Source organism: Meriones unguiculatus, chromosome 1 (assembly GCF_030254825.1).
Source record: "Meriones unguiculatus strain TT.TT164.6M chromosome 1, Bangor_MerUng_6.1, whole genome shotgun sequence".
Classification (NCBI taxonomy): domain Eukaryota; kingdom Metazoa; phylum Chordata; class Mammalia; order Rodentia; family Muridae; genus Meriones; species Meriones unguiculatus.
Genome location: NC_083349.1, coordinates 79,865,725 through 79,889,029, shown reverse-complemented (window position 1 = coordinate 79,889,029; position 23,305 = coordinate 79,865,725). Strand labels below are relative to the sequence as shown.

At 39.5% G+C, this 23,305-nt stretch overlaps 1 protein-coding gene across 37 annotated transcripts in view; it reads left to right on the top strand.

The window, feature by feature from the left end:
- The window catches only part of Nrcam (neuronal cell adhesion molecule), a 509,489-nt gene that overhangs the window by 157,743 nt on the left and 328,441 nt on the right, over positions 1–23,305 (top strand). For all 37 annotated transcript variants that reach the window (XR_009594569.1, XM_060392024.1, XM_060392124.1 and 34 more), the window contains exon 2: positions 17,128–17,266. The gene's annotated coding sequence lies outside the window, so the exon portion shown is untranslated. The remainder of the gene's footprint in view (positions 1–17,127; positions 17,267–23,305) is intronic.

The window sequence follows — 23,305 nt, the reverse complement described above, 5'->3', positions numbered from 1 at the left end:
TTGATCTTAATGCATGGACTATCAGTGTTTGGTTTAGGAAGTCTTTTCCTATGATAGTGAGTTCAAGGCTATTCCGCTTTCTCTTCCATCAGGTTCATTGTATCTGGTTTCATTTTCAGGTCTTTGATTCATGTGGATTTGAGTTTTGGGCATGGTCATTAATATGGACCACATTTGCATTCTTCTACATGCAGACATCCAGTTTTTTTTTATTAATTTTATTTTTTTCTTATCAGTTACATTTTATTAACTCTGTATCCCAGCCATGTCCCGCTCCCTCGTTCCCTCCCAGTCCCTCCCTCCCTCCCTCATCTCCACCGTGCCTCTTTCCAAGTCCACTGATGGGGGGGAACCTTCTCCCCATTCATCTGATCCTGTTTTATCAGGTATCTTCAGGACTAGCTGCAAAGCCCTCCTCTGTGGCCTAACAGGACTGCTCCTTCCTTCAGGGGTGGGGAGGCCAAAGAGCCAGTCATTGAGTTCCTGTTAGCAATAGTCCTTGTTCCTCTCACTTTGGGAAACCAATTAGTTACTGAGCTACCACAGGCTACATCTGAGCAGAGGTTCTAGGTTATATCCGTACATGGTCCTTGGTTGAATGTCAGTCTCAGAAAACACCCTGTGCCTAGATATATTTGGTCCTTGTGGAGCTCCTATCCTTTCCCCATCATACTAACTCCCCTTCTATCTTATGATTCCCTGTACTCTGCCAAAGCTTTGGTCATGAGTCTTTGCTTTGAAAACATTGCTAGTTAGAGTCTTTCAGATGTGCTCAGTAGACTCCTGTCATATGTTCAATGCACATCCCATCTGTCTTTCTAAACGAGGATTGATCATCTTACACCATGTCCTCCCTCTTGATTATCTTTTTTAGGTGTATAGATTTCATTATGTTTATCATATCTTATAGGTCTATATAAGTGAGTATATACCGTGTTTGTCTTTCTCCTCCTGGGATATTTCACTCAGAATGATCTTTTCTAGATCCCACCACTTGCCTGCAAATTTCATGATTTTCTCCTTTTTGATTGCTGAGTAGTATTCCATTGTGTAAAAATACCACAATTTTTGTACCCATTCCTTCGTTGATGGACATCTGGGTTGTTTCCAGGTTCTGGCTATTACAAATAAAGCTGCTATAAACATGGTTGAGCAAGTATCCCTTTTGTGTACTTGAGCAAACTTTGGGTATATATCTAGCAGTGGTATAGCTGGGACTTGAGGAAGCACTATTCCTAATTGTCTTAGAAAGCACCAGATAGATTTCCAGAGTGGTTGTACAAGTTTACATTCCCACCAGCAGTGGAGAAGGGTTCCCCTTTCTCCACAACCTCTCCAGCATGTGTTGTCATTTGAGTTTTTCATTTTGGCCATTCTGATGGGTGTAAGATGATATCTCAGGTTCGTTTTGATTTGCATTTCCCTAATGGCTAATGAGGTTGAGCATTTCTTTAAGTGTTTCTCTGCCATTCGATATTCCTCTACAGAGAATTCTCTGTTTAGCTCTGTTCCCCATTTTTTATTTGGATTACTTGGTTTGCTGCTTTTCAGCTTCTTTAGTTCTTTGTATATACTGGATATTAGTCCTCTGTCAGATAAAGGGTTAGTGAAGATTCTTTCCCAATCGTAGGCAGTCGTTTTGTTTTGATGACAGTGTCCTTTGCTTTATAGAAGCTTTTCAGTTTCATGAGGTCCCATTTATTGATTGTTGCTCTTAGAGCCTGTGCTGTTGGTGTTCTGTTCAGGAAGTTGTCTCCTGTGCCAATGAGTTCTAGGCTCTTCCCCACTTTTTCTTCTAACAGATTTAGAGTATCTGGTTTTATGCTGAGGTCTTTGATCTACTTGGACTTTAGTTTTGTGCAGGGTGATAGATATAGATCTATTTTCATTTTTCTGCATGTGGACATCCAGTTGGACCAGCACCATTTGTTGAAAATGCTGTCTTTTTTCCATTGAATGGTTTTGGCTGCTTTGTCAAAAATCGAGTATTCATAGGTGTGTGTGTTTATTTCTGTGTCTTCTGTTCGGTTCTATTAATCCTCCTTTCTGTTTTTATGCCAATACCATGCAGTTTTTATTACTATTGCTTTGTAGTACAACTTGAGATTGGGGATGGAGATACCTTCAGATGATCTGTTGTTGTACAGGATTGTTTTGGAGATTCTGGGGTTTTGTTTCTCCATATGAAGCTGAGAATCTTTTTTTCAAGGTCTGTAAAGAATTGAGTTGGTATTTTGATGGGAATTGCATTGAATCTGTAGATTGCTTTTGGCAGGATGGCCATTTTCACAATGTTAATCCTACCAATCCATGATCAAGGGAGATCTTTCCATCTTCTGATATCTTCTTCAATTTCTTTCTTCAGAGACTTGAAGTTTTTCTCAAACAGGTCTTTCACTTGCTTGGTTAGTGTCAGCCCAAGGTACTTTATGTGATTAGTGGCTATTGTGATAGGTGTTGTTTCCCTTATTTCTTTCTTGGCCCTTTTGTCTTTGGTATACAGGAGGGCTTCTGATTTTTTTTTAGTTGATTTTGTATCCTGCCACTTTGCTGAAGGTGTTTATCAGCTGGACAAGTTCTCTGGTTGAATTTTTGGGGTCGCTCATATATACTATCATATCATCTGCGAATAGTGACACTTTGACCTCTTCTTTTCCGATTTGTATCCCCTTGATCTCCTTTAGTTGTCTTATTGCTCTGGCTAGGACTTTAAGTACTATGTTGAAGAGGTATGGAGAGAGTGGGCAGCCTTGTCTTGTCCCTGATTTCAGTGGGATTGCTTTATGTGCCTTGTATCCCTGATCTCTTCAAGACTTTAAATATGAATGGGTGTTGGACTTTGTCAAATGCTTTTTCAGCATCTAAGGAGATGATCATGTGGTTTTTTCTCCTTCAGTTTGTTTATGTGGTGGATTACACTGATGGATTTCCCTATGTTGAACCACACTTGCATGCCTGGGATGAAGCCTACTTGGTCATGGTGGATGATATCTTTGATGTGTTCTTATATTCAGTTTGCAAGTTTTTTATTGAGTATTTTTGCATCAATGTTCATAAGAGAGATAGGTCTGAAGTTCTCTTTTTTGTTGGGTCTTTGTGTGGTTTAGGTATCAGGATGACTGTCGCTTCATAGAATGAGTTTGGTAATGTACCTTCTGTTTCTATTTTGTGGAATTGTTTGAGGAGAATTGGTGTTAGCACTTCTTTGAAGGTCTGGTAGAATTCCGCGCTGAAACCATCTGGCCCAGGGCTTTTTTTGGAGGGGTGACTGTGAATGACTGCTTCAATTTCCTTGGGGGATATAGGAATATTCAGTCTTTCTACCTGATCTTGACTTAATGTTGGAAGATGGAATCTATCAAGAAAATTGTCCATTTCATTTAGGTTTTCAAATTTTGTGGCATATAGGCTTTTGTAGTATGACCTAATGATTGTTTGAATTTCCTCAGTGTCTGTAGTTATGTCTCCCTTTTCATCTCTGATTTTGTTGATTTGGATAGATTCTCTCTGATTTTTAGTTAGTTTGGCTAAGGGTTTGTCTATCTTGTTGATTTTCTCAAAGAACCAGCTTTTTGTTTCATTGATTCTTTGAATAGTTTTATTTGTTTGTAATTGATTGATTTCAGCCCTGAGTTTGATTATTTCCAGCCATCTGCTCCTCTTGGGTGTATCTGCTTCTTTTTTTTCTAGGGTTTTCAGTTGGGCCATTAAGTTGTTTGTATGTGATGTTACGAATTTCTTCTTGCATGCACTTAGTGCTATAAAATTTCCCCTGAGCACTGCTTTCAATGTGTCCCATAAATTTGGGTATGTTGTGCCTTCATTTTCATTGAATTCTAGGAAGTCTTTAATTTCTTTCTTTTATTTCTTCCTTAACCCAGCTGTCATTGAGTAACAAGTTGTTCAGTTTTCATGTACGTGTCGGCTTTTTGTTATTTCTGTTGTTGTTGAGGTCCAGCTTTAGTCCATGGTGGTCAGATAGAATACAAGGGATTATTTCAATATTTTTGTATCTTTTGGGGCTTGCTTTATGACCAACTATATGGTCTATTTTGGAGAAGGTTCCATGCGGTGCTGAAAAGAAGGTATACTCTTTTGAGTTTGGATGAAAAGATCTGTAGACGTCTATTAGGTCCATTTCATTTAGGGTCTCTGTAAGTGCTTTTATTTCCCTATTTGTTTTCTGTCTAGTTGATCTGTCCCATGGTGAGAGTGGAGTGTTGAAGTCTCCCACTATTAGGGTATTAGGATCAATGTGTGATTTAAGCTTTAATATTGTTTCATTTACGAATGTAGGTGCTCTTGTATTTGGGGCATAGATATTCAAAATTGTGATGTCCTCTTGGTGGATTTTTCTTTTGATGAGAATATAGTGGCGGTCCTTATCTTTTTTGATTAACTTGGGTTGAAAGTCTATTTTATTAGATATTAGGATGGCTACTCCAGCTTGTTTTCTGGAACCATTTGCTTGAAAAACATTTTTCCAGCCCTTTACTCTGAGGTAGTGTTTATCTTTGTTGCATAGGTGTGTTTCTTGGATGCAACAGAATGTTGGATCCTGTTTCCGCAACCATTCTGTTAGTCTGTATTATTATTGGGGAGTTGAGTTTGTTGATGTTGATAGAAACTAGTGACCAACAATTGTTACTTACTTTAGATGTGGGGTTGGTGGTGTCACTGAGTTTCATTGCTTGTATTCTTTTGTTTTTTTTTTTTGTTGTGTAGTTATCTATTTCCTCTGTTTCCTTAGATGTAGTTGTTTTCTTTGGTTTGGAGTTTCCCTTCTAGTAACTTCTGTAGAGCTGGGTTACTATGTAGATATTGTTTAAATTTGGTTTTGTCTTGGAATATTTTGAATTCTCCGTCTATGTTGATTGAAAGTTTTGCTGGGTATAGTAGTCTGGGTTGGAATCTGTGGTCCCTTAAGGACTGTATGATTTCTGTCCAGGCTCTTCTGGCTTTCATAGTTTCTGTTGAGAAATCTGGTGTGATTCTGATAGGTCTACCTTCATATGTTACTTGGCCTTTTTCCCTTGCTGCTTTTAGAATTTTTTCTTTGTTCTGTAGGTTTAGTGTTTTGACTATGATGTGAAGAATTTCTTTTCTGGTCTAGTCTACTTGGAGTTCTGTAGGCTTCTTGTATGTTTATGGCCATCTCCTTCTTTAAGTTGGGAAAGTTTTCTTCTATAATTTTCTTGAAAATATTTTCCAGACCTTTGAACCTGATGTCTTCTTTTTCTTCTACTCCTATTATTCTTAGGTTTTGTCTTTTCATGGTGTCCTTGATTTCTTGGATGTTTTGTGTTTGGAACTTTTCTGATTTTATTTTTTCTTTGAGAGACGTGTCAATTTCCGCAAGAGTATCTTCGGCTCCTGAGATTCGTTCTTCCATCTCTTGTATTCTGTTGGTGATGCTTACATTTGTAGTTAATGATCTTTTCTCTATGTTCTCCAGCTCCTGGTTTTTCTCTATTTGTGTTTTCTTTATTGATTATAATTCTGTTTTCATGTCTTGCACCATTTCCTTCATCTGTTTGAATGTGGAGTCCTGCTTTTCAATCACGGCTTCTATTTTTTTGTCCATTTCCTCTCTATGTATCACTAATTGTGTCTCTACTTATTTGGGTATAATTGCCTGTATTTCTATGAGAGCTTTGTTTGTTTCTTCTTTATTTGCCTTCATTTGTGTGGACATTTCTTTAAGAGCTTTGTGCATTTCTTCTTTGTTTGCCTCAATTTTCGTGGTCATTTCTCTGAGAGCACGATTTGTTTCTTCTTGGTTAGTCTCGATTGCTTTGGCTATTTCTCTGAGGGCTTTGTTCATTTCATCTTTATGGGCCTCTAATAGCTGGAGAAACATAGTTTTGAGGTAGTTTTCTTGTATATCTAGTGAATTGAAGTGTCCATTGTTTTGTGGGGTTGCTGGTGAGGTCATTATGTCTGATTTTTGTTGGGAGTGTTTTTATGTCTGCCTCTAGCCATCTGGTTATTTATAATCCTCACTGTTCCTCGAAATTGTAGTTCGGGCTATGATCGTCTCTTTCTGTTTTCTGGACTGTTTTTTCAGGAAGATGAGAGAGGTTCACTGGTTTGGGAATGTGCACTGTGGTTTCAGTTTTGCCTAAGTAAGGAATGTGATGCTGGTGCTATTCGCGTGCACTTTTAGCGGGCACAGTGTTCATGCTCGGATTCTCTGACTATTGCAGTGTCCTGCAGGCCACTATTACGTAGTTCTATCTGAGATCCAGGGATTGTTTGTCTGGATTACACTGGTGGACCCGCAAGGCAGAGGCTTCAGCGTTGGGGTCACTATCCCAAGAATCCCTATGATCCCCACACTAGGGGTGCGGGTGGCAGGGAGCTTGTCTGGTTGCTTCTGTGGAGAGGCCCTGGGTCTGGGGCAAACTCTCCCTAGAAGGCACACTTATTCTCTTGCAGGACCAGTTGGAATGCACAGGGGTTCCCCTTGCTCTCTACTCTCTGATTTGGTCCTGCTGCAGAGAGTGCGCAGGTAGGCTAACAGTCAGCTCTGTGACACTGTGGCCACAGGACTCGGTGTCCACCTTTCCTGTGTCCTTTCCCTCTGCCAGGAGGGGTTATGTTGACTGGCCCTGGGGTGGCGCGGGAAAGAGTTAGGTTGAGTGTTCTCAATCCCAGATCCCGGGCCCAGATCTCTCTGCCAGAAGCAGCCTGGCGGTAGAGCCTATGTTTGCTGATCCTGAGAGAGTACCAGGTAGGATTGAGTGTCCTCAGATCCAGAGCTTGGGTTTCTCTGCTAGGGGCCTCTGGATGAGCTGGAGAGAGGGTGCTGTGTCCTTGGCAGGCTGCCTCTCTGTCCTTCCCCTCTGACCTTCCCCTCCCCTAGGGCAAGCTTATGGCGGTGCTCTCAGGGGAGTGGCAGAAGGGGTTGGGGCTTCTCAGTCCGATCCTAAGCCAGGGTTTCTAGGCCAGGGGTGGGGGGTGGGGCGCCGGTGATAGAACTTGCTGCTATACCTTATTGTGCTGGACCCAGGAGAATCTCAGGACGTGTAGAATGTCCACAGTCCCAGATCCGGAGCTGTAGTTTGTTTGCTAGGAGCATCCAGCAGCACTGGAGTTCCGGCATTGTGAAGCCGCTGTGTGCCTCTTTATCCTTCCGCTCCACCGTGGCAGGGTTATGGTAGCGTTTGGGGGAGTGCCCGAAAGGATTGGGTTTCCTCAGCCCCGATCTCGGGTTGGGGTACAGACAATGTGGTTTGTGGCAGATTCTGCTGGACGCCTCCTGCCTCCTCCCAAGAGGGAGTAGGGATTTTGAGCTGGGCGCGCAGCTGCTCTCCACACGGCGGGAGCTCAGTTGTGATGGCTGCGGGTACCCGTGGTCAGCGAGACCTTCCAGGGCAAGACTGGGTGATCTGTGATCAGTTTTGCAACTTTCTTTCCCCGTGGGGTTTTCTTGGGACTGGGACTCCCAGTCTCTGACACCCTTGTGCCCACGGATCAGCCTGGGAAAGTGATCGGGACATGCAGACTTGCGGCACCAACCCAGAGACCCAAAGCCCGTGTTACCCGGGTTCTCTTCCAGGTTCTGGCTGTGCGGCCTGAGAGTGGACTCGACCGATCCCCACGCCGTGGGAGCCTCCCCTCACCTGGGAAACACGATAGCTGTTGTTTTAGGGCCCAGAGTTCAGTCTCCTGGTCGCTGCACGGAGTGTGTTGTCCTGCTTCTCAGACACAGTGTTCTCCCGGCGCCGCCATCTTGGCCCCTCTCCGCAGACATCCAGTTTGACCAGCACCATTTGTTAAAGATGTTGTCTCTTTCCCAGTGTGTATTTCTGGCTTCTTAAAAAAAACAATCAGATTGTCTATACGTATGTAGATTTATGTCTGAGTCTTCAGTTTGATTTCACTGATCACCATCTTTGTTTTTATGTCAATACCATGTAGGGTTTTTTATTTTTTTATTACTATAGCTCTGTGGTACATCTTGAAATTGGGAATAGTGAGACCTCCAACAGTTCTTTTATAGTTCCAGATTGTTTTAGATATTCTGTTTTTTTTTTTTTTTTCCATATGACGTTGAATATTGGCCTTTCAAGGTCTGTGAAAAATTGTGTTAGGATTTTGATGGGGACTGTATTGAATCTGTGAATTTTTTTTGGTAGGATGGCCATTTTTCCTGTGTTAATCCTACTGATCCATGAGCATGGGAGATCTTTACATCTCCTGATATTATCTTAAATTTCTTTCTTCAAAGATGAGAAGTTTTCTTTTGTATACAGGAGGGCTACTGTTTTTTTTTTTAAGTTAATTTTGTATTCTGCCACTTTGCTGAAGATGTTTATCAGCCGTAGGAGTTCCCTGGTAGAATTTTTGGGGTCACTCCTCGACCCCCTGCTTAGATGTGGCCAATTGGCAGCTCAGTCTCCATGTGGATGTCTGAGTGAGAGGAGCAGGGGCTGCCTCTATCATGAACTCAGCTGCCTGCTCTCTGATCACTCGCCCCTGATGATGCAGCCTTGCCAGGCCCCAGAGGAAGAGGATCCAGGTGGTCCTGATTAGACATAACAAGCTATGGACAGATGGCAATAGTGGAGAATTCCTCCTTTCAGTGGACTAGGGTAAGGGGATGAGAGGAGGAGGAGGAAGGGAGGGTGGGACTGGGGAGGTTGAGGGAGGGGGCTTCAATCAGAATATATAATGAATAAATTGTGAAGAAAACAATAGAAATATTTAAAAAAGAAAAAAAATGTGAATTTTTTTAGATTATATTTATTTTTTTTCTTTTTTTATTAATTACACTTTATTCATTTTGTATCCCCCCCATAAACCCCTCCCTCCTCCCCTCCCGACCCCACCCTCCCTCCCCTTTCTGCATGCATGCCCCTCCCCAAGTCCACTGATAGGGGAGGTCCTCCTCTCTTTCTTTCTGATCTTAGTCTATCAGTTCTCATCAAAAGTGGCTGCATTGTCCTCTTCTGTGGCCTGGTAAGGCTGCTCCCCCCCAGAGGGAGGTGATCAAAGAGCAGGGCAATCAGATTATGTCAGAGGCAGTCCCTCTTCCCAGCACTATGTAGGCCACTTGGACACTGAACTGCCATGGGCTACATCTGTGCAGGGGTTCTAGGTTACCTCCATGAATAGTCCTTGGTTGGAATATGAGTCTCTGGGAAGTTCCCTGTGTTCAAATTTTCTTGTTCTGTTGCTCTCCTTGTGGAGTTCCTGTCCTCTCCAGCTCTTGCTATTTCCCACTTCTTACATAAAATTCCATTCACTCTGCCCAACAGTTGGCCATCAGGCTCAGCATCTGTTTTGATAGTCTGCAGGGCAGAGGCTTTCAGATGCCCTCTGTGGCAGGTTCCTAGTTTGTTTCCTGTTTTCTTCTTCTTCTGATGTCCATCCTCTTTGCCTTTCAGGATGGGGATTGAGTGTTTTAGTTAGGGTCCTCTCTCTTGCTTAGTCTCTTTAGATGCACAGGTTTTAGTGGGTTTGTTCTATGTTGTATGTCTATATGAGTGAGTATATACCATGTGTGTCTTTTTGCTTCTGGGACAACTCACTCAGGATGATCCTTTCCAGGTCCCACCATTTACCTGCAAATTTCATGATTTCTTTATTTTCATTGCTGAGTAATATTCCATTGTATAGATGTACCACAATTTCTGCATCCATTCTTCAGTTGAGGGGCATCTGGGTTGTTTCCAGTTTCTGGCTATTACAAATAAAGCTGCTACAAACATGGTTGAGCAAATGTCCTTTTTGTGTACTTGAGCCTCTTTTGGATATATGCCTAGGAGTGGTATGGAACCAGACACATTAAATCAGCTAGAAAAAAAAGTGGGGAATACCCTAGAACTCATTGGCACAGGAGACAACTTCCTGAACAGAACACCAACAGCACAGGCTCTAAGAGCAACAATCAATAAATGGGACCTCATTAAACTGAAAAGCTTCTGTAAAGCAAAGGACACCGTCATCAAAAAAAGAAACTGCCTACAGATTGGGAAATAATCTTCACTAACCCTTTATCTGACAGAGGACTCATATCTAGTATATTTAAAGAACGAAAGAAGCTGAAAAGCAGCAAACCAAGTAATCCACTTAAAAAAAGGGGAACAGAGCTAAACAGAGAATTCTCAATAGAGGAATATGGAATGGCAGAGAAACTCTTAAAGAAATGCTCAACCTCATTAGCCATTAGGGAAATGCAAATCAAAACAACCCTGAGATTTCACCTTACACCCATCAGAATGGCCAAGATCAAAAACTCAAGTGACAACACATGCTGGAGAGGTTGTGGAGAAAGGGGAACCCTTCTCCACTGCTGGTGGGAATGTAAACTTGTACAACCACTCTGGAAATCTATCTGGTGCTTTCTCTGACAACTAGGAATAGCGCTTCCTCAAGATCCAGCCATACCACTCCTAGGCATATATCCAAAAGAGTGAATTTCTTTTTAATCGTACAGGTTTTTCCCTTCTTGGTTAACTATTTTATATTATTACAGGCTAATGTGAAAGGTGTTGTTTCCCTGATTTCCTTCTCAGTCTGTTTGTCACTTGTATATAGAAAGGCTACTATTTTAAAAGTTAATTTTCTATCCAGCTACTTTGAGGAAAGTATTTACCAGCTATAGGAGTTGCCTGATAAAATTATGAGGTCATTTCCTTATTATCTGCAAATAGCAATACTTTGACTTCTTCCTTTCTAATTTGTATCTCTTTGATCTCCCTCAGTTGTCTTATTGCTCTAGGTCAGACTTCAAGTACTATTTTTGAACAGATACATAGAGAGAAGAAGACAACTATGTCCTGTTCCTGATTTTAGTGAAATTGCTTTGAGTTTCTCTCCATTTAGTTTGATGTTGGCTATAGGCTTGCTGTATACTGCCTTTATTATGTTTAAGTATGTCTGTTGTTATCTTTAACTCTCTAGGACTTTTATCATGAAGAAATGTTGGATTTTGTAAAAGGCCTCTTCTGCCTCTAATGGGATGATATCATTTCAATTTTTTTCTTTCATTTGGTATATATGGTGGATTAAGTTTATTGAATTTGGTATATTGATCCAGCCCTGCCTCTCTGTGATGAAGCCTATTTGATCATGATGGATGTTCTTTCTATGTGTTTTGGATTTGGTTTGCAAGTGTTTTGTTGAGTATTTTTGCATTTGTGTCCATAGGGAAATTGGTCTGTAATTCTCTTTCTTTGTTGGGTCTTTATGTGGTTTGGGTATCAGGGTAATTAGGGCCTCATAAAATTAATTGGGCAAGGTTTCTTCTGTTTTTATTTTGTGGAATAATTTAAGGAGTATTGCTGTTAACTTTTTCTTTGAAAGTCTGATTGAAACCTGAGCTAAACTCATCTGGCCCTGAGCTTTGTTGGGGGACTTTTAATGACTGCATCTATTTCACTAGAGGTTATAGGTTTAAATAGCTTATCTGATATTGATTTAACTTTTGTAAGTGGTACCTGTCAAAAAATTATCCTTTTTGCCAGTTCTGGTGGCTCATGCCTTTAATCCTCACACTCAGGAGGCAGAGGAAAGTGGATCTCTGAGTTTGAGGCCAGCCTGGTCTACAGAGTGAGTTCCGGGACAGCCAGTGCTACACAGAGACACAATGTCTTAAACAAAACAAAACAAAACAAAACAAAACAAACAAAAACTATTTCTTTTAGATTTTTTATTTTCCAGCTTGGTGGAGTAAGCTTTTTAAAGTATTCCCTCATGATTCTCTAGATATCCTCAGTGTTTATTGTTATGTCCCCCTTTTCATTTCTGCTTTTTGTTAATTTGGCTATTCTCTCTCCACTTTTTACTTTGGATAAGAGTTTGTCCATCTTACTGATTTTTTTCTCAAAGAACCAACCCTTTGTTTCATTGATTCTTTGTTTTCTTCTTTTTGTTTCTGTCATTGATTTCTGTCTTCAGTTTTTTGTTTTATTTTTTATGTCTACTCTTGAGTATCATTACTTCTTTTTGTTCTAGAGCTTTCAGAAGTTGCTAGTATGCAATCTTTTTTTTTTTAGTTTTGTTTGTTTTAATGTAGGCATTTAGTGCTATGAACTTGTCTTTTAGAACTATTTTCATTGAATTCCAGAAAGTCTTTAATTTCTATTTTATTTCTAGCTTGACCCACTTTTCATTTCGTGAAGAGTCATTCAGTTTCCATGGGTTTGTAAGCTTTTTGTTGTTTCCGCTTTGTTGAAATTCCGCTTTAATCTGTGGTGGTCTGATAGGTTGCAGTGGGCTATTTCAATTTTCTTGATTCTGTTGAGACTTCCTCTGTGACTGAGTAAGTGGTCAATTTTGGAGAAAGTTCTATGAAGTGCTGGGAAGAATGTATATTTGTGTTTGGGTGAAATGTTTTGTAAATATCTGTTAGGTCTATTTGGTTTATTCCATCTGTCAATTCCAGTATTTATCCATATAGTTTTTGTCTGGATGTCCTGTCCATTGCTGAGAGTGGGGTACTGAAGTCTCCTGTTATCTGTGTGCGAAAGTAAATATGTGATTTAAGCTATAGTACTGCTTCTTTTACAAATTTGGCTGCTCTTGTGTTTGGGGCATAGATGTTGAGGTTTGAATTGTCATCCTGGTTGATTTTTTTTCTTTGATAATCATGTCCCATTAAGTCTCTTTTTAGTTTAAATTCTGCTTTGCTGGATATTAAAATGGCTGCAGCCAGCTTGCTTCTTAGGTTCATTTGCTTGAAATACCTTTTTCTAACCTTTTATCCTAAGGTAATATCTATTTGTGATGTTGAGGTATGTTTTTTGGATGCAGAAGGATGGATCCTACTTTCACATCCATTCTGTTAGTCTGTTTTTTTTTTTATTGGAGAATTGAAATCTTTGATATTGGGAGATATCAATGAGCAGTGTTTGTTGATTCCTATTCTTTTAGTGGTAGAATGTGTGTGCTTCTCTTGTTTTGATTTTATTCCTTCTGTTTTCATGGGTATAGCTAACCTTCTTAGGCTGGAGTTTTTTTTTTTTTTCCTAACACCTTCTGTAGGACTACATGTGTAGATATTGTTTAAATTTGGCTTCATAATAGGATATCATAATTTCTCCATATATGGTAACTGAAAGATTTTTTAAAATTTTATTCTTTAAAATTTTTTAAGTAATTACAATTTATTCACTTTGTATCCCAGCTGTAACCCCCTCCCTCAGCCCCACCCAATTTCACTCTCCCTTCCTCTTCTCCTTCCTTGCTCCTCCCCCAGTCCACTGATAGAGGTGGTCCTCCTCCCCTTCCATCTGACCCTAGCCTATCAGTTACCAGGACTGGCTGCATTGTCTTCCTCTGTATCCTGGAAAGGCTGTTCCCTAACCTACCTCAGGGAAAGGTGATCAAGGTAACTGAAAGTTTTGATGGAAATAGTAGTCTGAGCTGGCATTTGTGGTCTTTTAGAATCTGAAGCATAACTGGCTTGTAGCAGGACCTCATCCTTGAATCTATATGAAGAGGTGTAATATAAATGGTTGAATAATTCAACAATCCTGAGACAAAGGAGGCATGCCAAGAAGTCCTTTACCTTATCAACACCGATGATGTGAAATCCATGAACACACTTATGTGCTTTTCTGTGTTTGGATGTTTATGTGGGTGGGGGTATACTTGTGTATGCAGGTGCATGTGGAGGTCAGAGGACAACCTCAGATGCTTGCCATCCATTTCTTCTGTTTTTGTTCTATTTGTTTTCATTGAGACTAGGAACTCTCCAAATAGGCCAGTTTGACTGGTCAGAAAAACTCAATGATCTGCCTGCCTCTGTCTTCCCAGTACAGATACTATGTGTATGTGTCATCACATCCAGCTTCTTTTAAAGTAAGCTTTTGGGGTTGAACACATGTCCTAGTCCTTCTAAGGTAAGCGCTTTACCAACTGAGTGTGCTTTTGTTATAGGTTGGCCTAACAGATCCTTCAAAGAACCAGGATGGGGAGGACCAGACGTTTCCAATTAGACCAAGAAAAATGTGCTATGTTTCTCTGGGAACTCAACATCTTTTTTTTTTCTTTTTCTTTTTCTTTTTTTCTAACCCTAACCCTAACCCTAACCCTGGAACTCTACATCTTAACAATGATGCTGGAGACAGAAGACTGAGAAAACCAGGCATGAATCTTAAAATGACCACAGGGCATTTTATTATAATGAGAGATTCCACAAGACTTACTGAAAGCTAAATTAGACAACACAGTTGATATCTTAGGAAAATAATTGTCCTTTGGCAGAGGTAGACCAGATGACTTAAAATGACAGATTCTTCTAATTTCTATGATTGCCTCAGGGAAGGCTGAAACTAACCCGGTTCTGTTTCTGCAATATGTTTCTCAAACATGACTGCTTGGTCCACTGCACAGGTGATTACTATAATCATGAAGTTCACCCTGATAACTTTTTCAGCTATAGCCTTATATTCTCTCCTGTTTCATGGATGTAATTCTTCTGGATTTTCCAGTCTTTAAACAGTTAAATGTTAAAACCTCTATCACTTTATGTAGCATTTTATATTGTTAGAATGGTTTGCAGTATTGGTAATTACTCACTGTTAGTAGCAACCAAGAAAGGAGAGTGAATTTCTTTGTTTATTATCAGTTAATGTTTATTCATTTTATACCGCTGTAGTGTGAATGCCGTCATATATAGTATGCTCCCATCATCTGTGGATGATGTCAAGGTGAAGGACAAAACACCTATTTTGTAAGACCAGAATTAGGATTTCAAATGCTTTGTTCATAATGGATTAAAAAAAAATCTAAGAATTTGATTCTAGCAGAAAGACCTCTGAAGATATAAGAGAAACATTAATCACCACGGCACCCTAAGCAAGAAAGGTTCACTCCATAGTTCCTGCTTAGATCCAGAAGGTTGGAAGGAAGTTGACAGGTTGAGATAACCTCAGGCACAGTCTGTTTTCTATTTCTCTTCTGGACTTTTCTGCTTGCCTCTGAATAGGTCCCCTATATCCTCAGTATCCTACCCAAACTCCAGAATAATCCAGCTTGAATGACTTGGCCTACTGTCACCTTTCTAGGACAGAGACTTTGTGTGAGGCTCTTTAATGGTCCATCAACTTAACTCAGAGGTTACCTCTCCCCCAAAACTTGTGAGCCTTACCATTGGTTGTCTCTGCTAATGAACAGCTCATTCCTCCTTTTCTGGTCAGTGGTCTATGATTGGAGACGCTCACCTTAGAACGTGAGTCTGAGTCTGGCTCCACTGAGTACAGGTATAGGATGAGAGATTCAGGTCTATGTTGAGCTCCCTAAACATGGAATGAACCATAGGCAGAGAGATGGTTAGGCTAGGTGACCTTTCAGTCTCCCATCACCAGTGTTCTTATTTTTTTCCTTACCATTCTTTTGTTTCTTTCAGCACGTCTAATGAAGATCATCCTTTTATGTTAATATTACGAAGAGCCCTGGAAATAATTGTGATGCAATGGAATGAAAATATGCCCATGATGTTAGAGATAATAATGTTTTTGCATTAGCTTCTTAACTAAATTCAATTTCATGTGTGAAATATTTATAAGTTAGATTTTATTATAGTCAGTAGAAATGCCACTCAAGGAATAATTTACATATTATAAATGAGGTATAATAGCAAAGTGCAGCAGAGACCCCTCTTTCAGATGATGGGCAATAAGTGTAGGAATGTTTATTGTCTGAAACTATTGCAGAGGACATTGCAGAGATCTCCAGTGCCACATTTAAGTTCAGACATCAGATGGACTGAGCCATGTAGGACAGATTTTGGGGATGTCTCTTCTGAAGATTGTCTGAGCTGAAACAGTATTCAGTATTTGGTATTCGGTGTTCGATATTCACTAATCATTCCATAAAAGATTAACCCTCTGACAAACAACAGAAATTGGTTCTTCATATAAACAAAATCCAAAAGTGCTAGGATGCTTCTGTTTCTACTTTTTAATGTAAGAATAAGTTGACACAGAAAAGACAAATCGATGACAAGGTCAGAGGACAGTCTAAAGTAGGAACCTTTGCCTTACACCCTATTTGAGACAGGGGCTTCTGACTGTGGCTACATATGCCAGGTATGGAGAAGAGATTGTGGGTATTTTCCTGTGTCCATCTCCCATCTCACTATATGAGTTTTGGGATTACAGACACAGACTTCTTTGTGCAGTTTAATGTGGTTCTGGACATTTAAACTCAGTTCCTCACCTTGCATGCTTTCCTCCTGAGCCATCTGCCCACCCCATCACTACTTCTTTAAGTTCACCTAGAATGCAGATAGGGTTGAGGAGTGCAGATAGAGGAATATGTAGCAAGCCCAAGTTCATACTGTTGGTGGTAGAGGGGCTAGAAAGCCCAGCTTCAGCTGTTCTCCCTGTGGGCTGCAGTAACAGCAGCTTTCTATACAGCCATGTCTGTGATTTTTATTTTTTCTCATAGGAAAGGGGTATTAAATAACACATTTTCCAAGCACTCCTGCTTGGTGGATTTCATCTAATTAAATCTGTATTCTATTTAGTTACATTATTACCTAATGCATTTTTTTTTCTTACTACAGTGTGCTCAGCAACCCCTTTATTCCTGGTTGCCATCTTTTCTCATCATCTCCAAAGCCCCCTTTAAAATGTAATGTAATTTCGTGGCTGAGCTCTCTGACGTTGTCAACCTTGATGAATTTTTCATTGTTTGTTCTTTTAAGCTTGAATTAGATTGTTCTCAGAAGTGTTTGTTGATGTATTTGTAAAATATAATGTATTCCCATGAAGTATTAAAGAATAAGCACTAGTGCTTTCTTCTTCTTCTTCTTCTTCTTCTTCTTCTTCTTCTTCTTCTTCTTCTTCTTCTTCTTCTTCTTTTCTGATTAGCAGGCACAGTTGTTTGCTTCTATTTAGAAGTATTTCAGATTTATCTGCTACACTGAAATGTAGTTGGAATTAAGTTACCCTTTTTCATTATCCTTGTCCTTTAAATTGCTTAATGTTCCTAGAATTACTAATGCCTGTAAATGTAATAATGTTTGGTTGAAACTAATCATAAAATATCATATGTATTAAGTTCCCTTGTTTATTTTAGGTAGATAATAAAAGGAAATCTCAGCTTAATAGAATGAACTGACCCCCAATAGTTTAAATTCCTTTGTGGTTTATTTTTTTCTCTTCTCAGGAATTTCTGTGATACTCTCCAGTGAAACCCATTACCTTTGTTTGCTGAAGGCTCTGATCAAGGCTGCTCTCAGCTGTTGACATCATCCCACGACAAGGAGGACATCAGAAATCATTGGGACCCAGTGGACCTTCTGGAGGTAAGAGTGGGTGACTTATTTTTGTCCTTAGTGGTTAGATTAGATGGTCTGTCTACCACAATTCACTTCTTCAAAGAGTGAATAGGAAACTGTTTCTGAGAATTCTCTGTATGAGATCATGAGATTTTCTTTGGGGGAGAAGTTTTAGTGGTAAATTTTTAGTGGTTATTGTAACCAAATTGGAAGTTAATTGAAGTGAAATTTTGATCTATGAAGACATATTTGAGCATGTATACACACTCTTATGTACATCCCTAAAGCAACAACAACACAAGACAACAAAAGACCACAATATAGTGGGGTGTGGTGGTATACCTTTAATCATAGCACTCAAGGCAGAGGCAATCACAGTTCTGTAAGTTAAATGTCAGTCTTGTCCACATAGTTTCAGGCCAGCTAGAGCTACACAGTGAGACTCTGTCTAAAAATCAAACAACTCCATTCCCACCCTAAAAAAAAAAAATAAATAAATAAAAAATAAAAAAAATCAAGCAATCAAAGCACAGTAGTATTGCTTTATTTCTGAGACTTCTTATGTAACTAGTTCTGTCAGTATTTATACACACCATACGTGGCCTTCCAAGGCTCAAACGGCTTATATAATAGCATACTGTAAGTTCAAATATTTTTAAAAAATAAGAAAAATAATCAGTATTATTTTTAAATATTTATAACTTCCAATATACTCTCAAACCTTTTGATTTGTTTTCTCCCAGAGATTACTAATAACTCTTGCTATGTATAATACAATGATAATGAGCACTCAACAAATATTCTCAAATGTTTTGTAGATAGAAATTACACTCTTGAGAGCTTCTCTATCCCAGGCAGCTTCCAAATAATTGAGACAGAGACCTTTTGGGTTTATAAAATTTTAAAGCATCATAACTGGGCAGTAATCACCCTTTAAGCTATTTTACTATTTTCCAGCTACACACCCTAAGTTACTGCCATATTTGTTCCTGCTTGGGCTGCTTCTGTTCCACAGGCCAACCCTCATGGCCACATGCTCATGGTCCATACTGCCCCAATGGCAACTTTCTTCTCCTGCTTCTCTTTTTTTCTTCTTCTATTTATTTAATTATTATTTTATATTACAATTTATTCACTTTGTAATTCCAGCTGTAGCCCCTTCCTTTGTCCCTTCCCAATTCTGCCTTCCCTTCATCTTCTCTTCCCATGCCTCTCCCCAAGTCCACTGGTAAGGGGAGATCCTCCTTCTTTGATCCCAGTCTATCAGGTCTCATCAGGACTGGCTGCATTGTCTTCCTCTGTGGCCTGGTAAGGCTGCTCTCCCCTCAGGGGGAGGTGATCAAAGAGTTAGCCCCTGAGTTCATGTCAGAGACAGGCCCTGTTCCCCTTACTGGGGAACCCACTTAGAGACTGAGCTGCCATGGCTACATCTGTGCAGAAGTTCTAGGTTATCTCCATGCATGGTCCTTGGTTGGAGTATCAGTCTCAGAAAGACTCCTGTGCCCAGTTTTTTTTTTTTTTTTTGTTCTATTGCTCTCCTTGTGGAACTCCTGTCCCCTCCATGTCATGTCTTTCATCTTTTCCTGCTTCTTTTTTTTTCTTTTTTTTTTTGATTTGTGGTCCCTCTATGACTCCAAGCTAGAGAACCTCAGCTCTGCCTACTTCTCTTCTACCCAGTTACAGGCTTTAGCAACTTTGTTAACTAATTAACTTTAAATTAGGTAGAGCAAAGTTTACAAACAAAGAATGGTGTATGTGAGGATGTACTCCTGAGGATGTACTTGTCTCAACTACAACCAGATCTTAGGGGCCAAGATTTAACATTTGAATGCATAGCACCAAACCAACCCCCAATACAAATGTTAGTGGTAGTGGTACAAAAGAAAAGTATGACCAACTCCAGTAGAATACAAACACATTGACGGTACATTAAAGACTGCAACACGTATCTAATACACATTCAAATCTGGAGAATAGTGTATGTTAAAACAGGCTCCTGGTGATGAAACAGCTTTGCAAGATGATCAGAATTAGTCCTATAAATACTGGAAGTAGGAAGGGTACCACTGGCAGGAGCAGTAGGTAGGGCTGTGAAACCCAAAAGGGAAAATAGCAAACTGTATAGCAATGTGGAACCTTAAGTGTAGTGCATATGTGTATGATGAGAGGGAAGCACCAAGACTCTGAGTGGCTTTAGGCTGGAAGTCATAGACATTTTAGGTCTGTGACTCTGGAATCCAAGGCTGGAGGAGGGGGGCTTTAACAAGACTGTAAGAAGGGAAGACTAATTTTGGAATAATCTAGGGAATATTTTGGAGAAATAGAATTTAAATAGAAGCAGCAAGGAACAGAAAAAGAGAATTATGTGAAGAAGTGAGACTATGCTAGATTTGGAAATTGGTTATGCTTGGAAAGAGGAAAAAATCAAGACTTAAGACTTTTGGGTTTCTGACTGGGATGACTAAGAATCTGATGGAAACATACAGGGGATACAAAGGGAAAGTATGATAATTTTGGTGAAGCCAAAACTTCTAAGTAGAGTTGTTTACCAGGTAGTTGGAAGTATAAGATGGAGATAAAATGGGAAATTTGGCCTAGAAACATTGAAATTGTAGGCCATCTTAGTCAGTTTTCTGTTTATGTGATTAAAAATCCCGAGGAAACCAACTTACATAGAGGAAAGGGTTGGTCGGCTCAGTTTCAGAGGTTTCAGGCCATGGTCACCGTGTTCTGTTGCTTTCAGCTCTGTGGTGAGGCAGAAGAACATGATAGGAAGTATACAGTGGAGTAAAGCTGCTTGTCTTAGGGAGACTGGAAAGCAAGGGAGAGGGGCTAGGATCCCAATATTATCTTCAAGAACATGCCCCTTATGGCCTGACTTCCTCCTATTATACCTCACTTCCTGAAGACTTCACCAGCTCTCTACAGGCCCACCACATCTTTAGCTATAAGCTCTTGAGAGACTTCAATCCATACCACTGTGCAGGGATGCAGCTCAGTGGGATCTGGGTTCAATATCCAATACCACAAAATATGAAAACTTAGAAGAAGCAAGATCCAAGGCAGTAACTAAAAAAAAAAATTTTATTTTGAGACTGGGTTTCTGTTTGTAGTCTTGGCTGTTCTGGACTTGCTCTGTAGACCAGGCTGGCCTGAAACTGCCTGCCTCTGCCTCCTGGGTGCTGGGATTGAAGATGTGTCCCGCCGTGCTTGGCTAACTACAAATCTTTTTAAAAATGTAATTTACATTAGTACTTAAGTGTTCCTTATTATTTGTTCATGTACTTAAGACATAGCCCCAAATCTTATCAATTTCCATTTTAACATTTGTTGTTTCATTTATATATATATAGCTGTTGATCTTGTGTTTTTGCACAATAGATTAGGATGTTTCTTAGGGAACAATTTGGTAGCTTTTTTAGTCTGAGAAAAAGAACTTAAAACACTGTTTACAAACATGAACCCTAAACTTTAGGGGTGCTCTTGCTCAGGATCATTCTCCATTTCAATTAGTGCCCAAGTATAACTCTTTTTCAGCATTAATCATAATGGTCTCTTTTCAATTCCTCATTCCCATTGCCTGGTGTAGTACTTGAGCATTGTTTACAGGAGACCGAGGGCCTTTCTTGAATTCATCAGTAGGGTGGTACTGATTCTACCTCTTGGCATTCCTAGCATCCATTCTAAGCATGGTAGAAGATCTGTGATAACAGAGGCCTCAGTGTTTGAGAGTAAGTCCACCCTAGTTAAACTTTAGTCATTCATTACTCAGAGCCTTTTTTGAGGGAATGTCATGGGTAAAAATTTTAAATTCAAATAATACTTACAATTGTGCTATTTTGAGTGAATTTTATTGAATTACTGGGGCCTTAATTAGCTTAATGACTAATTTTCTTAAGATGTACTAGAAAATTACAAAACCTTACCATTGTAGTCTTTATAGCCCATTTCATTATCATCTTTCCAGGATTGGCTCATCTATCATTGTCATTTTAAAACACAGAAAATTGAAGCAGAATTTGGTAACTGCCTTAATGCTAGCAGCTAGAACCAGAGCCTTGGTCTCTTGAAACACTCTGGCCTTTCTATACTATCTTCTCTCTCTCTCAATCTCTTTGAATTATATGGAGTGAATTATCCAGATATCTTAAAACAGGGAATTGAATCAAGAACTGGTTTTCACTGATGGCAATTATTTAGTTAGCTACTCTAGATTCACCACACACATTTTACTTTAAAACTCGAGCCTGTGGTTAATGCTTTATAATTTTAATTTTATGGTTATTTTTAATTTTACCATGAACTTTTCTTTTATTATCCTCTGGTTTTCTTCTCTCTCTCTCTCTCTCTCTCTCTCTCTCTCTCTCTCTCTCTGTTTTTCTATACTGCTTCTACCACTACAATAGAACACTGGAACACAATCAAACTACCTGCATTTAATTTCTAGTTTGAAAAAGATACTAGTGTTTTCAGAACTAATACTTATAAGCAGAAAATATTTCTGATTTGTTCAATCACAAGAAGAGTATGAAGTCTGCTGTGGATTTTAAATGAATTTTAAATGATTTTAAAATGAATCTGTGGAAAAGTGGGGTTGCTGTGACTCAGAATGACAGCATAAGCATGCAAGTAGTAGGTGGTCATGAAGACAATGAATGATTCTGTGTGGCTCATGGATGACTATTCTTGACTGTGAAAGCAGTGGGCTGCAACCCATCAGCACGTGTGTGAAACACATAATTCACTCATCCACAAAGTTGCCAGTAGGAAAAGGAATTTCTACTCATATGTGCAAGGCAGGGGGCTAGTCCTCCCAACTTCACCCTCTTTGCTTTTCCTGTCTCTCTTTATGCTCTGTCTCCTCTCTTTCTTTCTCACTCATATTTTCTGTGTCATAGACACACTAACTGGATCCCTCTCAAACACCAGATTCTTCATGAGATTTTGTCTATAGAACTGAATTGAAACAGGAAAGTGAAAGCAAACTAGGGGGAGGCAGTGGCTTTAGCTGAAAGTTGAATTGTCTACACTGTACAGAGCAGTATGAACTGGGGTGAACAGATGTAGAAACTATTGTAGACTGAGCACAAGATGGCCTGGCACTATGAACAGGGAAGCTAGATCTACCATCTGTTATCTGGCTTGATAACTGTAGTGTCTTAGTGTGGGGGAAGCATAGAGTGCAACAGAATGGGGTGACTATGACTAGGTTCCAGGTGAGTGCTGCAAGTACCAATGTATTAAAAAGAAATAAAGAAACAAAAATAACCAAAAGCAGCAACAACAAAAGCAATGTGTAGAGTTTATTTTGGAGTTGGCACTTAAATTTATTTAGAGTTTGAAGTAGAATTCAAGATTGTCCTCTCAAAATAGGATTCTGAAAGAAGAGGATTTTGAGAGGGAAACTGTTGGAAAATACAACTCATGGGTGAGTTGCCAGGGTGACATTTCTGAGTGGGCAGTATTTCAACAGGCTTAAGTCATTTTTTTAGCAGGAAAATTTGTTATCCTGAGCCCTCTGTTGTATGCAGTTTTATAAAGAAGAAAGGAACTGCTGAGCCATTGACTTTTGGTGCAAACTCAATCATACCACAAAGGTCATAGACCTCACATCAGCAATTTGTACACCATTTTGATAGAAGACAATGGCAACGGATGTCTAATCAGATAACATCCTGCAGCATTTAAATTTTCACTCTCCACTGCCTTTTGTTGTTCGGGTACTTTCAAAATTATTCCTGATTCAGGTTTATTATTATTAACTTTTGAACCCCAGCTACCATGCTAGTATCTTGATGGCCATACTGAGATGAGAGTGGTGGTTAGAGAATTTGTTTTTTCAGTACTTGATAAAATAGCAAAGCAACATAATATGAATTAATGACTTCAATTTTTTCATCATATAATTTGGATTCATTATCCCCTAGGCATCTATTTTGGATTCATGCCCTAATAAACCATTCCTGATAGCTGTTATTTTCCTTTTTAAGAGCTGCTACCCAAATGGATAAACAGATAACAATGAATAATATACATTTTCATCTTAAACTTTTTGATTGTTCTTAT